Consider the following 12,682-nt stretch of genomic DNA (forward strand, 5'->3'; position numbering starts at 1 on the left):
TCCACACATACGCACCCCTGCATTCTTGTGAGGACCATATTTCCAGACCCTAGTTGCGAGGACACCCTTTTCCACAGCAGTTATCCAAATGATACTGGGGCATTTATTAGCTGACTTCTTGGCCTCTTGAAACATCTGGTCGAAATTAGAAAAAGGCCAATATTTTTTGTGGGGACACTTTACATTGCGAACTTTGCCTACTTGCGGGGACTGTGGTCTGGACAGTACTTATGGGCACACAGAGCTACACACCCGACTTGTGGGGATTGCATCTTGAGACAGTACTTATGGGTACACATGGCAAAACACCTTACTTGTGGGAACTAGTTGGACACTGTGTATAGGGACACGTCAATACACCCAACTCATGCTTGTTGGACAATCATTTGCTCAATTAGAAAGACCTATTTGATAAGAGTTTTGTAGATTTTTACTTCTCTTAGGGGATTTAGCTCTCACTTCCCTTAATCTGACATGCACCAAACGGATTCAAACTGCATTAAAATAGAGGATTAAGAATGAAAAACACAAGAGCTCTTATTTTTCACATTATAGCAAGGTCCAATGTATCATTTCTATTTTCTCAGTGGTAGTAAAAAGGGAAACTGAGCTTTGTTAACCTGTGCAGTAAACAATATCAATATCTGCAAGTTCTGCCCTCAGAGAAAGTTTTCGCCGAGTACCTAAGGTGATGTAATTATGACGGACCAAACCTGCCAACTTTCACTATATGAGGTTTTTCCTAACCTAGCCGGGATTTTACTTAATACGAGTTTAGCGAGGTTTTCCCAGCTTATTGTAGACACAAACAGTTGGCTTGGTTGCTCTTTTCTTAAGCCTTTCCGTCCAGCGAATGTTTCTTTGAAATCAAAGGAATCGGTTAATGAAAGTATCCACTCCACGTCTGGCCCAAAGAGAAATGATAAGTTTGGTTTTCCCAAGTCTCGCTGTTTCTAGAGACAAAGTCGGGGAAACATCAAAACTTGAGGGAAAACAAAACATACTATTTTTCCTTGAAGATTAGACATTATTCAACAGGGGGATAAAAACAAACAAACAAACAAAGAAACAGACCTTAACAAAGCACAACTATAATTTACTCCAAAGAAAATTTCCGACAAATACATCATGAAAGTGATGCAAAATACAAAATGAAACTAAGCTTTCAATTAAACACTAGTACAATCTTTATCATTTTGAATGGTTACATTTGCGCCAGTGAAAGCTCCCGCTTGAAAATTGACGCTCTCTCTTGTTTTTCCACACATAGATAATTAAGCACTAAAGGACCCTAGTCAGCCTCTTCCATTGTCGATGCCATCGAAGGTATTGATATTGCATGGAGACGCAAAATATTATGGCTTTACTGTGAATGGTGTTCCAGAAAGTATGTTTAATTATCTTTAGTAGTTTCACAGTGAGTTCCTTCGTTTGCACATCGGAGTAAAATGTAGTAGCCAAACTCTTGCATATAAACAAAAAAAAAGTATGGCTGACTAGGGCTCTTTAATGACTGGCCCCGCATTTCTCCGAGACCCTCATTGTTCCCCGAGCATGAAATTAACGAGACAAAGTATCACACACCAAAACACTGAAGAATCCTTAAGGAAAGCATAGTTAATAGAGGGGCATGGTTATGAAACCTGGCAAACTGAAGTTCTTTCTTGTATGTTCTTGTTGGTTATTTTGGGGGTTGACCCTGTACAAAACCTGGCAAAATACAAAAGGTGGTTATGTGTGCTCATACAACTAGCCAACTTAAAAGCATTTCGATTATGTAATTCGTGCAGTCATTGAGCATAAAACTGAAAAGATGGGCAGGGTCAAGGACCTTCCAACATAAATCTTAGCCTGTTTCAGTGTTTGCTTCTTCGATGTTTAATGGGTTCTTAACCATTTCCCTCTATGTGGAGAGGCATTTCTCCAGAAAACCTGCGACATTCTACAAGTTAAACCTCTTTCAAAAGTTAGATACAACACTTGATACGTCTTGTTTATCTACGTTATGAAATTTGATTAAAATCTACTGGCAAATCTGAGCAATAAAAACAGTAACCTAAACATTCCGATCACTGTACAACGTGGCATGTTGTAAAATTTGCAACTAGAATCGATTTGGAAAACATTGGCCGGGTGGTAAAAATCAATGTTTGCAAATCCAATTTTATAAATCGACGGTTAATGAACAAGTTCATGTCCTACCAAAACACCTTTCTGGGCTTGGTTTCATTAAGCGACGTCGTAATAGCACTTATGACTCAGTGAAAATCAAAACTAGGAGTCGTTATCTCGGCGTAAAGTGTAATTCAGTGGTAGAATAGAGCTCTACAAAGCTCGTTTTGATGCATTGTGATTGGTTCAGTTCGTTCGATTCCTGCTAGATCATAGTGACAGAGTCATGAGCAGAATTCACTAGTTCACAACGCCTCTGCGCTTCTGACTACAACTCCGATTGACAGATCCACTTTTCATGAATCCAAGTTCACAAATCCCGATCACTTTGTACCAACTCTAATCTGGTCTATCTTTTACATGTCACACACACACAAAAAAAGAAATGACAACATGATTGTCACGGTGAGTACAGTATATACCGGTAATAGCGGAAAGATGAAAGCCAAACGTTCACATTCATGACCAACGCAAAAATACGGTTGTTTTGCAGTCTACTGCTATTCTGTGCGATTTTGTTGGTGGCTTCAAACAGTACCGTTGAACATGGGTTAGCAGCTTTAAAATGTAAATGCGATTCACCAATTAATAACAAGCATTTTAATAAACACGATACAACTTTTGAAATCCACGTTTCAGCATGACTCATGCATTCAACGAAAAAGCAGAATTATCCGTAGTCCGAACCTGTGGAATGAAGTGCGTTCGCGGACGGACAACTAATACACGTATCGCATTGATGAACGCGTGGTTGATTACAGAATGAAAATTAATGAGCAGAGATGAACATTTCTGGACATACGATAGGAAACTAAGCACGTCCGCAAATTCTGAGACGACCAATTGCAACTGCTATTCCGTATTTTTCTAAACCACGTTTACTAGTTCGTTTAGGCCTATGCTTGTACAAAATTTAACGGTAGAAATACATTACTAAGTCTTTCGAGAGTGCTGTCGCTGAGTCGGCCGCTTCTTTGTATCGCATTCTGTGTTGCGATACTACACCTTGTTTTTTCTTCCAGCCTCTCAGTGGTCCGGTTTCTTAAATCCTTCAATCTTATTGGCTAATCTCGCACGCTCCAGCGGTCCGGCTTTGTCCACCCGGACCCAGGTCAATTTTTTTTAAGCCGTACGTTTGCAATTTTCAATAACATCGATTTTTGTTACATAAAGGACATTTTGGGCCAAAAACCAACCTTGTTAAACGTAATGTTTCCCTTCACAGCGTCGCATGTAAATAAAGGTCCGGTAATACGGGCAACATTTTTCTTCAACTTGTCTTGCAACATTGTTACATTGCAAGTTGCAATCCTCTGTTGCGCGTATGACCACGTTTGTGACCAACTTGTCTTGCAGCAAAATACAGTGTTGCAAGTCTGCGAATTCTATTCTCTATTAAACAATTGTCCATAATTCACTCTGTGTGCCCGCAAATTTTGCATTAACTACTGATGTGAAATTCTCTTGGGAGGTCTGCGTATTCCCAAGAGAACTTCAAATTAGTTTATTCAAAATTTGGGGGGCAAAAGAGTGAATTATGGGCAATAGGAAAATAGAGAATACGTTTTCATTGGTCAATCGTGTGCAAATAAAGATGGCGCCTTCCAGCCGTTATTTTCTTAATTTTCCATGCCAGTGAAGTTCTCTCAGTATGAAACTCAGTGATGTTTCAGAACGAAATAAAGTTTTGTTGTTGTAATAGATAGCTAGGCGAAAAGTTGTATTTCTGCAATAGTTCTTCCAAGCCTTTTGTCTGTTTTGCCGCTTGTTTGGAACGGACAAACGAGGCGCCCCAAAGACTAGGATAGCCCTTGAGGTCTTTGCTTAGGGCAAATTTATTACTTTCAGTGAGTTACTGGCCTACTTCGAATTCAGATTGTTCTTCACCGTCCGCCATGTTTTTTTTTTTTATGCCGCATTGCCGCGCTTTGCGACAGCCAATCACAAGCGTCGAATTCAAAGTTACTGCGAGACAAGCTGTAGCTTCAGTGGTAATACGAGCAGCAAAACTAAAATTTGTTGCAGAAAATAGAACTTGAGTCTACTTTGCGCAACATGTTGCCTCGACTTACAACACTATTTTGCTGCGAGAAAAGTTGCTATTAAACGAAAAGAGTGTTTCAACTTGCAATGCAACAATGTTGCGAGACAAGTTGAAGAAAAATTTTGTCTGCATTACCGGACCTCAACTCCTACAATTTCTGCATACAGCAGTATCGCTTTCTGTGCTCGAAACTCAAGCGTACGCAAGATTTAAACTGAAAGGCAACACGAAATATGCTTTAAAGCAGCATCGTAGCGAGAAAAATAGGTAACTAAATAAAGAAGTCATTTGCCAGCCTTGGTTCGTCCGCATTAGGAAAAACTGTACCCTTGGTTTTGAGTACGGCCGTACTCAGTCAAAACTTCGGGCACAGTTTTTCCCAATGCGGATGAACCAGCGCCGGCAAATAACAAATACTTATTTCAAAAAAGTCGTCATTGCTGATTCACTGCTCAATACATGATGCCTCTAATGATGTAGAACAATATAAAAATGATACTTAGTTTCTACTTGGTATCATTACAGATTTCCCACACAAGGAGACACCTATTGTTCTCAAAAGCTTATGAGCACCAATTATATGCAATCCAATTGTCAGCGTAAGTAGTCTAACACTAAAGAAAAAGCTTAATAATCTTACGATCATTTTACATTATTATTTCTTTCACTGTGCTAATCTCATTTGAAGTAACTAGAACCGTGCCAGGATGACAATACCAAACTACAAACTGTTATTTATAGTTGTGAGAACCCTCTTTCTTTTGTCATTCTGGTTCTTAATATAATATTTTACGGCTGTCCATTCCCTATGATCTAAGGCGCCATTTGCTTTGGCAATACAATTCTCACAGTCACGTTTGCCAGGAACATGTCCTCGTCTAATCCAGGGAGCGAGATACTTGAAAACAGCTTCTTTTTCCTCTTCTGTCCACGGAGTATGGGCAGTCGACTCTGCAAATCAAAAACGCTTACCTTAGTGATAAAAGCACCGTTTCTTTGCTGGAAGACAATAAAGGTTCCCAAGGATATGTAATGCCTAAAATTCCTACAGTATACGGGAAGAGCGCCTCTCAAAACCGTTACTAAAACAACGCCACATGAAAAACTCCTTCCGAAAAAGTTCGCAACTGGATTTATTGAGAGTGTAATAGATTTACAGCTCGCAAATTATAAATCAACGCGAAAGTCGAATCAACCAAGGTAACACACACGCATCACTTTTGATGTATTGACAATACTGTAAACGCCAGAGAGTCTCTGGCGTGATAGGTTAAAAACTGCTTTAGCTTGTCAGATCAGAGAAAAATGCTACCTTGTTCGGTCAGACTTCTGCATATATTCGAGATATAGACAGTGAAAAATATTCCAAACTTACTCCCTGACTTGAGCACAGCTTTTTTGGCATTCTTCTTAGCTGGGTCTTTCCCACCAATTTTTGCTGTCTTTGTAGGTTCTTTGACAACTATAAGTAAATACACAATACGTCAGAGAATCTAGACACAGGGAAGGGGGACAAATACAATACAGAGGTAGATATTCACAGCGCTTTTGACTTACTTTACAACAGGCGGCTACATTTTTTTTACTAAAATCGACTCACTTCAACATGACAAAATATCCTATGTGCCGTTTTTATAACGAAAGAAAATTTGACCAACTTACTCTTTGTCTTTGAAATAGCACAGTTTGAATTCTCCTTATCTTGATCTTTATGTTTCTGAGAGCGACCACCCCTTATCGTCTTGTGTTCTATGTTGATAGGAAATATAAAAATAAAAAAAATCGAGATTTTGAAAAGCACTTCACAAAGATAGAAGTGTACTCCGGGGAGAATAGTGAACCAACTCACTCTTATCCCCACTTTATGATTACGAACGTCCGTCCCTGCTTAACCTACAATGTGTGTCGTTCAGACCAACTTCGGGCGGGGCCTTCCCAAACACATACACAGAGGTGGGGGAAGGGAGACTTCTACAACCTCCCAATCTTTAATACATACTCAAGAGTGATAGTGCAATAAGTTTTCAATCCATGAAGTGTACACAGAGTTCAATTTATACACCTGATTTTCTAGGGAAGCATTTTCTCTTGCAGAGTTTACGGGAGGAAATCCTCTCTTATTATCTCATATTCACTGGGATTCTGAAAGCCATAAAAAAAAACGGATTTTCTTTCTAGAAAAGGGGCAAGAAAAGGAATTGCGACACCATGTAGTTAAATTTTACATAGTTTTGTTCTATCACGAGGATATTTTTCTTATCACCTTCAACAACACGGTTGTCCTCATCACAATCATCAAGCTCCCCATCCGTGTCTGAAAATTCCAGATACGCAATATCTAAAAGAAAGCAATAAGAAACAATATGACTACGCATCGAACACTAGAGTCGCTAACCACCAGCAGCTTGGAAACTTGCCCCTTGTCTCGACAGATTGCAAAGAATGTCGTATTTTGACACCTAAAACAAGTCAATAAAAGGAATAAGGAGTCTATGGAGAAAATTTTTTTTTTCGTGCACCAGAGGCTGAATATATCGAACACATTTTAATTTTATGGGAGAACTAATGCTGACTATCGTTCCTCCACTCGCCAGCTTAGTGACAACCGTTAGTCGCACTGCTTAACATGAGTTTCGTTGCCGAAACTTTGTCAAGAACTAGGAAAATAAGACAATTCACCAATCTCTGTATTCCCGTATTTTTATTCAATGACCGCGCAAACCGGACGGTTGTCAATGCAAAGCGTGAGCGGGTTGGGGCGGATAGAAAAATAGCCCATCGAGTTCACCTGCGTATCGGCTATTTCAAGTTTGCTTTGAGAAAATATTAATTAAGTTTGAGAACCACTACCCTCGTACCTTTTTTTCTTTTTCTACTGACGAGTTCATTTTGACAAAAACAAAAACTTCTTATGTTTTGCTTTTCTGACAATAACTTATTCTAATTATCTGACAATAAAGATTCAATTAAAATACGTAATCGTCAAAAAGCAAAACATAAGAAGTTTTCGTCTTTTTCAAATGAACTCGTCAGCAGGAATAGAAGAAGGCTATGAGAGTAGTGGTCGATTTGTTTTTCTCAGGCTAACTTTTTTCTTATCGACATCTTTTATTATGGGCAACTAAAATGTAACCTTTGATCTGGTCGTTCGCAAACCTCAGCTCAATAGTATAAATAAAATAATTCCCATCCTCTTTACCTGAAGTTACAATCTTCTTCGCTCTTCTTCCTTTGGCTTCTATTACAAAATGAGTCAAAATTAATGTCGAAGAATATAGACATCCATACAGCTATAACAAGAAGTGCCAAAAAATGTTTTATTGACCAAAATCCAACACTACAAGACTGATTCTTATTACCCGATAAAATCTCTGTACTACAAGGTAGTCCGTTTGACGCTGTGCTCCGTGTTTGAACTCAGCAATACATGAAAACTAACAGCACACTTCAACTTGTTTTAAAACATGATCAGAAAGTCAATTTCCTCATTTGTCTTCACAAAATCTATGATTTTCTAGGACTTGCATTTACCTCAAACAAAATACGTACTAAAGAAATTTGTTGCCACTGCTGGCAACAATGATCCCATGAAAGAGAACGTCTCAAATGCTTTCCAGTTTTTAAGAATATCAACAAATGATTTCGTATCTTACTGTTTGACTTTCGTGATGATTTGCTAGCCACTTCTTTAGTGAAATCTTTCTGCGACATACTTTTCGCTACTTGCTTCTTGGTAGAGCGTCCTGTTATAATGTTAATAAACCAATCAATTAACAGAGACACCTTGATTTAAGGTGGCCTTGCACTCCCTCGCAGAATTTTAAGTTTACAATAATGTTTCCTCTTATCTTACTTATAAATTTTCGATAATAAAAATGGAGGTTTCCCCTAATGGTAACATTTAGCGCGTTTCTAACGGGTTTTATTGTTGCTATGGTAGCCTGTTATATAAAAAGGATGATCACAACTTGTTAACCAATGGCTGGGTATTTGTGTGATACCATTATTGGAGGATGATATGACTAAGAGTGGTTGTATTGATCCATCAAAGTATAAGTGATAGAAAGAGCTGTAAACTATTGTCAGCCAACTTAATTAAGTCGGCACTGCCAATATTCTGTGAATTCAGGAAACAATTTACGCACCTGAAGACGTTCCTTCATCGAAAGTGTCAGTCTTGTCATCTTCCTCACTATCAGTATCATTAAGTTCATCATCAGTGTCGGAAAGTCTTGGTTCTGCAATTTCTAACAAAACGTTTCCGAGTCGGAAATTTCGCTCATGCATTCCGCTTTTGCTGTTGAATATTTTTCCGCTAAAAAAGTAGGGTCACGGGATCAGTTTTTGAGATACTCTACGTACAAATTAAAATCTCGACTTCGAAAGATCGCCCCTTGCGCATGCGTGAAGCTGGTCTGCTGATCAGTAAAGCTCGCAATTCCACGCGAATACTGTTTCTTTCTTTTTTTTTTCACTGTTGTCATTAGCAGCATAACTAAAGTGGTAGAAGACGAGCACCATAAATACCTGAAGGTGAAACTCGCAAAGTAAAAAGAACGAAGACAACTTGAAGAGTAGTTTTTCCTTGCTGTTTTTTAGACTGATACCCGGCGTGATTGATCGCAACATCAACATCACAATTTTCGTTTACGTTCCAGCACAGTGGTTTAAAAGAATGTTTTTCCTTGGAAATTGCCTTTTAAGGCAAAAATGACTGATATCGTAAACAGCTTACCAAACCTGGCGGAAACAAATTTTTACAAAGTAGGCCTCACGCCGCCATATTTGTAACTTTAAATCTCGCGCTATCTCGCGACCTGAATGAATGAATGAATGAAGGACACCTCTCGGGTGATCGCGTGATGCCTCGCGCTGAAATACACATTAGAGCCCAGGCGTGTTCTGGTATATTACTGTTTTGAGTTGCCTTAAATTAGCATGAAAAGATCACTTGTACTTACCATTCAGATCGATTTCTGTCAAGGTTTTTCCGGCAAATTTGCCTGTTTTCCCTTGATCTACCGTTAGAAGCAGTTTGCTAACTTTACCGATTTCAATTGTAGACTCATGGAGTCTGTAAAAGTCCCTATGCACTCGAATGTCATGGCCAAGGTGTCTCGCGAGCCAATCCACTTGTTTCTTTCAGAGACAGTACTTGCGAAATAGTTGCTATGTACTTCCTCATCCTTGTACCGGTGGTATTTGTAGGGTTTGACAAAGGTGGTTCACACTGTGTGCTTAATTTCTTGAGACAATCCCAGGCACGCATGGGCTCTAAAGACTGTCTATTTGATCTTGCAAACACGTACGGATTCTCATCTGCGATGCCTACTGCTTTCCTCGTCTTGATTAGAACATCAATAGCGTTGATCATCTCGGGGGTCAAGATGACTGGAACCTTTCTTCCCCGCTTACTCTCTTTATCTGTGGAAAGTCTACCATTTCGAAAAGGAGGAGTTTCTTTTCAATGAAGGAGCAAATAGGGGTTCGTGAAACCAACCATCTAAACAAAAAGCGAAGCGAAAATAATAAAGTGGCATGCTTTGATAAACAATTTCGTCCTGATCGAGTCTGACAGAGAAGCAAGAGAGAATTAAAGTTTCCCGATATACAGCAGCATTATATCAGGCAGTCTAGCGTATTTCCGCATGTTAACGTACTTTTATACACGTATTTAAATAATTGTTTAACTGACCTATAACTATTTTAAAACTTGACAGTGACATCTTGAAGATATTGAAACGTTCTTTACCTCGACTAAAGGCTTGGAAAATTATTAGAATTTTGACAAAGACGCGCGTTTATTTCCTTGTCGCACTCGTCGCCATTTGGTTACCCATACTTAAAATATATCTTTCACCAATGCAGTTGCAAAAGCCTAGGACATTCAACTTCACTCTAAGTAATGGTTAAGAATCTTCACTTGCCTCCAGGATAATTCTCTTTCAAAGCTGCTAAGTGCCGACATTATTTCAGGGTTGTTCACTTTTGTCCAGTCTGGTCTGCTCAGGTAACTGTTTAGAAGCATCTTCGAGGCTTCTCCCCCTCTTTGTTTGTTAAATATGACCAGCCTTGCAAGAGTTGCTTGGGCTAAATCACTCCATGCTTGTAGCTGAGGCTGTTCTTCCAGAAGTTGTACACCAGAGGAGATCTTGACGAGGACAAACTTCCGTAGTTTATCGAGATCATCTGCGAGAGGCAACAGCTGCACTTTGTTGAATTTGCTTGTACTGAGAGAGTTGAGAGAATGGTGAGATACACAATGACTCCACTCAGATTCCAAAAGTTTTTCAAAATTTTCTGCATCCTCTTGCAAGTCCTTATCTTTCCTGCGCAACGCATGGCCCCGAAGAATGTGAACACATTTTTTAAGGGAATGACCCAGCTTTAAAGACAGAGAGGGAGTAGCGACATTCTGAACACCTTCGTGAAAATGAAACTTGGAAATGTTCTTTACTGCACTAATAACGACATCAAACTTGTCAGGCTTAATGAAGTCAGAGAGCCCAGCATCAGGTCAGAACTCGGTTTCACGAAGCTGCATCACTCGTCATTTCTGGCAATTGCTGAAATTGCATCACTTTTCATAGTTGCAAGTAATTTACTCAGTATACCGCTACTGTCATTGTAAATAGCTGGAAATAGCATCAATTTTGCGTTTTGTTGTACCTTCTGATATTTCGGGGCATCTTTCATACTCTCTGGCCTAAACTTACAGGATTTAGCATGCTTCCACAAATCGTGGCGTTTTAAGAAGCCGCAGCAAGACGGACAGGGAAGAAAATCTTCAGGACTGGACTTCTCACCAGAAGAGGATGGGCGTCTCATGACTATGAGCTCTCCTTTGCCAGTTTCTAATACGGTCAAATTGTGGTGGTAGTTACCTAACAACCGCAGTTTCTCAAGATGTCTCTTCCTTTCTGTAGACCCTTTGTTGAAGGAGAGGGCAATGGCCACTTCTCTTTCAGACTAGTGCTTCAGCTCATAATGCCTTGCGATTTTGAAAAGCAACGTGCCACAATAGTAACAAGCCTGCCTCTTGTCATTAACCCTTTTTTTGTCCTTACTTGTCTGTGCACATCGTAAAGACAGTGAAATGATAATGATATGAGTTATGTGAGTAAGTACGGTAACGTCATAGGCACAAAAAACAAAATATGATAAACCTCATATTTGTTTATATTAGCTATCTTCAGTTGACTGGCACAACAAAAATAATATAATATAATTATAACTTGTGTCCGCTAACACGACACGCTGTTGTCATATTCCTCTACAGAAGGAAAAGAATATCTTAAAACTAAAATAATATATAGTATATAGTATGTACGGAGTTGTACTGTTTTATCATAATGAAATTGTTTCAAAGTAAATTGAAGCTTATTAGGTAGCAAATTCAGTTGGCATGAAAAAGTACACATGCAGCATTTTCTTACTGATTCTACAAATTGTACATGGCCATTTGTGCTTGTGACTCTGGTGTCATTTTCATTTGATAGCTGAGAATTTTTTCTTGCCAGTTGTGAGGAATATACATGCAACAAAGTATCTTTTATGTGGTTCCGTAATAAGTAATATTATTTTCTTAATATATTTTTCAATTCTTAAGGTCATTATTGAAGGGCTAGCCTATCATAAATGAATTGGAGTCAATCAGGAACTATAAATAATATTATGTATTTAAAAACATGTGAACTGCAAGGCTGACCGTACTACGTAAAAAATTAACTTTCCGAGACATAAACACCACACCAACAGAACCTCAGCAGAACGGGGTTGTAGCAGTGGACAGCTGTTTCGCCAGTGGCTTGTCAGGACGGCGTAACAAACAGAACTGGAATGTTCTGCAACCCACACGCAATGCCCACAGCCCTATCCGGTGTCGCGTTGATGTCTCACAAAGAAAACATACAATAGCCAACATTTAAAAACATGGGCAAAACCATGATAAAATGAACAGCATATCGGATATACAAAGAAATAATTATACAGAATCATTGTAGTGTAATTTTTAGTTACCTCTGCTTTCAGTGTTATGTGCATAGCGACTATCTTTCAACATGCTATGTAACCTGGCCTGCATGAAAATGTAAGCATGTAACTGACTTTTTTGCTGTTGAACTTGACTTCACGAAAGATGAATTTATTTGACACAAAAATAACATGTAAAGGCTAGGAGTATCAAGTTTTTGAGAGGCTACTTTCAGCTCAAATGGGCGACTTTTACCAGAACATATTGTCTGAATACATATCTGCCTACAGGAGGCACCATAGCTGTGAGACATCTTTACTTAGGCTGACTGAGGACTGGAGGCGCAGTCTAGACAATAAAGAGATCGTGGCGGTTATATCAATGGATTTGTCAAAGGCTTTCGACACCATACCTCATGCTTTGCTATTAGCAAAACTGAAAGCGTATGGCTTGCACGAATCCAGCTGTGCCCTTATTGGTGACTAGTTGACGGA

General features: G+C 39.1%; 1 long non-coding RNA gene and 1 pseudogene across 1 annotated transcript; both read right to left on the reverse strand.

Moving 5' to 3' along the window:
• Positions 1-6,491: 6,491 nt before the first annotated feature.
• Positions 6,492-8,455, reverse strand: LOC140926722 (uncharacterized). The gene is made up of 4 exons (XR_012164464.1): positions 8,362-8,455; positions 7,870-7,959; positions 7,416-7,454; positions 6,492-6,554 (listed from the first exon to the last, which is right to left on the reverse strand). It is a non-coding gene; the product is annotated as an uncharacterized lncRNA (long non-coding RNA).
• Positions 8,456-10,107: 1,652 nt separating this feature from the next.
• Positions 10,108-12,682, reverse strand: part of LOC140925785 (uncharacterized) — an 8,787-nt pseudogene continuing 6,212 nt past the window's right edge.

This window comes from Porites lutea, chromosome 2, assembly GCF_958299795.1.
Source record: "Porites lutea chromosome 2, jaPorLute2.1, whole genome shotgun sequence".
Lineage (NCBI taxonomy): Eukaryota > Metazoa > Cnidaria > Anthozoa > Scleractinia > Poritidae > Porites > Porites lutea.